Below are 3,863 nucleotides of genomic sequence, written 5' to 3' on the forward strand. Positions count from 1 at the left end.
AATTACCGCCTCCCTGTGGATTCGACCCTTTCTTACTGCTAGCTACTAGTTAATTCAGAATATGATTTATTTTGATAGGCCAACGACTGAAAATAATCTTATCAAAAGCCTCCTCTATGAAACCACCTCCTATAACAATAATCATATAATTGTAATCTACTACAACAATTACTCCCAAAAACCCCCAAATCACTCAATTAGGGTTTAAGCAAAATTAACAAACTGACATAAAAACAACATAGAAATATTACCAAAACGATGCCGATCACCAGGGTATAACGATCTCAGAACTCCGACAACCCTAGCCTTGATTTGATAGCAAAAAGAGAAGAGAATTTCACGTCGTAGAGCTTTCTTGTTAAAAGTTTAGAAAATAAAGGTAAAAGTGACAAAGACTGTCGATCAAAATTTTAAATACCTCTCCAAGTTTTATTATCAAACCCGGCCGAAAAGTCCGTAAAACCCGAGCTACTCGATCGAGTAACTAACGTACTCGATCGAGTATCCCCTATTTGATCGAGTTGCCCCACTCGATCGAGTACATTCAAAGCAGAATGTACTCCAGAATCCGTAACCAACTTACTTGACAGAGTAAGTCCTACTCGATAGAGTACCCAACAGCTCAAATATATGAGGTATTACAGTCTTCCCTCCTTAAAATTGAACTTCGTCCCCAAAGTTCAAACCCATACTAAAAACAAAACTCACTATACTCAACTATAACGCAATGACACGACTACAACTCAAGACAAAACTTAAAACACAACTTAACAACCCAAAACATACACAAAACTTAACCAAAGCTGACCAAAAAATCGCACCAAAAGCTTATGCGATCATCTCCTACCCCCCTAAAAGAAACATGGTTACGTCCCCGTAACCACACATACCTGATAAAAAAGAAACGGATAGCGCTCCTTCATAGCTTCTTGTTCCTGCCAAGTTGCTTCCTCGACATTGTGATTGGACCACAACACCTTTAGCAAAACAGTCTCCCCATTTCTAGTCTTGCGAACCTTGTGATCTAGAATCTCTTTTGGCACTTCAAGATAAGACAAAGATTCATCCAACTTAATGTTCTCAACCTCTAGCACATGAGACGGGTCACTCATGTACCTCCGGAGTTGAGACACATGAAACACATTGTGTACTCGATCCAAAGCTGGTGACAAGGCAAATCGATAAGCAACCTCGCCAACACGATCCAAAATCTCATAAGGGCCAATGAATTTCTGACTTAGCTTCCCTTTCTTACCAAATAGCATCACACCACGCATAGGTGACACCTCCAAAAGAACCTTATCCCCAACTTGAAACTCAAAGTCCCGACGAAGCAAATCCGCATAACACTTTTGTCGATCCTGGGCCGCCTTCATCTTTTGTCGAATCAACCTCACTTGCTCAACCATATCTTGCACCATCTGTGGTCCTAAAACCACTACCTCTGCGCTATCATCCCAACAAATTAGACTCCTACACCTCCTCCCATGCAACGCCTTGAATAGAACCATCCCAATACTCGTATGGTAGTTGTTATTATAAGAGAACTCAATCAGATCCAATCTATCTTCCCAACTACCACCAAATTCCAACACGCAAGCCCTTAATATGTCCTCCAAAGTCTTGATTGTTCTCTTAGTCTGCCCATCCGTTGTAGGATAAAATGCGGTACCCATCTGTAATACTCCGTATTTTATAATACTACTTAAGTCGGGTTAATTGTTTAGTCGATAATTACGTCAAGTTGTTTTACTTGACTCGCGTGGTATCGTAAGATCGAGTACGTCAAGTTATTTTACTTGACTCGCGTGGTATCGTAAGATCGAGTTGTTTCGTAAGTTAATTGAGACGGGTTTATATGGAATTCGAGATGTGAGCTAACCCATTTACCCTCGACCCATTTGAGTTTACCCAAATGTTTAATCCAATTAACCCAACACCCAACATCATGTCTTTAACCTAATTTTTACCCTAACACTACACAACCCTCATCTCACCTGCCTCCCTCACTTCGACGGCACGCATTTTCAGATTCACACAAAGAGCCTTTCATTTGATTGAAGATTTCTCATCGATTCCAACCTAATTCGATTTCCCTGTTTGTAAGTCGATTTCATTCCATTGTTTATACTGTTTTAAAGTATTCGTCTTCAAAAAGTTTGAAAAGAGAGTCCTGTTTATTTGATGTCTAGTTTATGCATATAAAAGCTCGTAGTCCAATTCTTTATGGTTTGTCCTAGGTGATTTATTTATGAACATGTCGCTGAAAAGTCCGCGAATCTAATTTGGTTGTGGAAAATGATTTGAAACCCTAATTTTTATGTCTATTCAGTTATGAGCCTTCTTCATACATCATATTTGTATAGTCTAGATGATAATAGGATTTGGAATTTCTGAAAAATAATGTTTTAAACTCGTTTTATGAATCAATACTTTTTATGCGACGGTTTCTGTCAGTTTTTGGAAATCAGTCTGAAAACCCTTGATAAGTTTGGAATGTGAGAAAAACACGTTAGATATAATTTGTAGCTAAGACGCATGGGGTTTCAATCCAGTTGGCCGTGTATCAATTTGATTTTTCTGGAATTAGTTATGTATTTTATTCCGAGTCTGTCATGTGCTGGAAAATCAGGAAAAGTCGTGTTTGTTCTTTAAGTTGATATTCCTATTAAGTTATGATGAGTCTAGGTGGTGTGCATGATTATTTGATTGAGTAGGTGGTAATTATACATAATTATGATATGTAGGTGATGGATATGTGAAGGATCGTAATTGGTTGCTTGTGTGTGCTTGGATTGCGAAAAGGTAGGGAAATACACTTGACTTCTTATCGTGTTGTTGAATTGTGTTGACTTGTTTGTGTTTCATATGACCAAATTGTGAACGTGACTTGATTCGTGGTTGTGGATTACGCTATGATATGGTTGACTGAACTGTTCGTGTTGAGTGTGTTATCACAACATTTGGTAGCTGGCATGATTTCATTCATTGATATACATATTGTATTGCATTGTTTACTGTTGGGCATTCATATGCATTGGAGATGGAGGATGTTGAGGTGATGTGGTGTGGTGATGATGATGTTGTGATAAGACCCAGGCGGGTTCTGCAGGACTTGCCCTGGTGTCCTCAACAAGAGTGGCATGAGATCGGCTCGGCTCGATATATATAGTCTACCGGGATCGGTATGGTCAAGGTTGTCCGGTTATGAGATATGAGTTATGAGATATGAGTTATGAGATATGAGTAATGAGATATGAGATGAGATGGAGATGGAGGTGACGGAGGAGCATGCATATCATATTTTGTTGTTGCATTGTATTACCCTACTCAACCTCGTGGTTGACCCTGTGTATTCGTGAACACCTGTGATGAACCTTTTAATGGGGAGCAGGTTGACAGGTACCTCAGAGACTGATAGGAGCTGGATGGGAAGAGAGCTTGGATTGCCTGACTTAGAGCTAGCCCACTTTTATTTCTGTTTAGTTATCAGACTTTATTTTCAGTTTGAGACTTGTTTCATTTCAGATGTATAATTATATAAATTGCCTTGGAGTTTAATTTGTTATTCACTACCTCGGGAAACCGAGATGGTAACAGTCCGGTTTATTAGGGAATGTCTTGCTAAAGGCTCCTTCATAAACCGGGGTGTTACAAAGTGGTATCAGAGCATACGATCCTCAGGCCTAAACCAATGAACCCAATGAACGTAGGATGTGTCTAAATAAAATGAACCCCTGGGAATAAACTGTTAGGAGCTCACAGTGCGGTTAAGAAGGCGCCCTTAATGCGTGCTCTTTTGCCCTCTCAGTTTTGAACCAGGTAACCCGAGAGAAATTGAGGTAATGGGGTAGTTAGAAGGA

General features: G+C 39.6%; 1 long non-coding RNA gene across 1 annotated transcript; it reads left to right on the forward strand.

The window, feature by feature from the left end:
* The first annotated feature begins 1,684 nt into the window (after positions 1-1,684).
* On the forward strand, positions 1,685-3,650 carry LOC141629863 (uncharacterized). Its single transcript, XR_012537372.1, has 3 exons — positions 1,685-2,102; positions 2,748-2,805; positions 3,395-3,650. It is a non-coding gene; the product is annotated as an uncharacterized LOC141629863 (long non-coding RNA).
* Positions 3,651-3,863: the final 213 nt, after the last annotated feature.

Source organism: Silene latifolia, chromosome 2 (assembly GCF_048544455.1).
Source record: "Silene latifolia isolate original U9 population chromosome 2, ASM4854445v1, whole genome shotgun sequence".
Lineage (NCBI taxonomy): Eukaryota > Viridiplantae > Streptophyta > Magnoliopsida > Caryophyllales > Caryophyllaceae > Silene > Silene latifolia.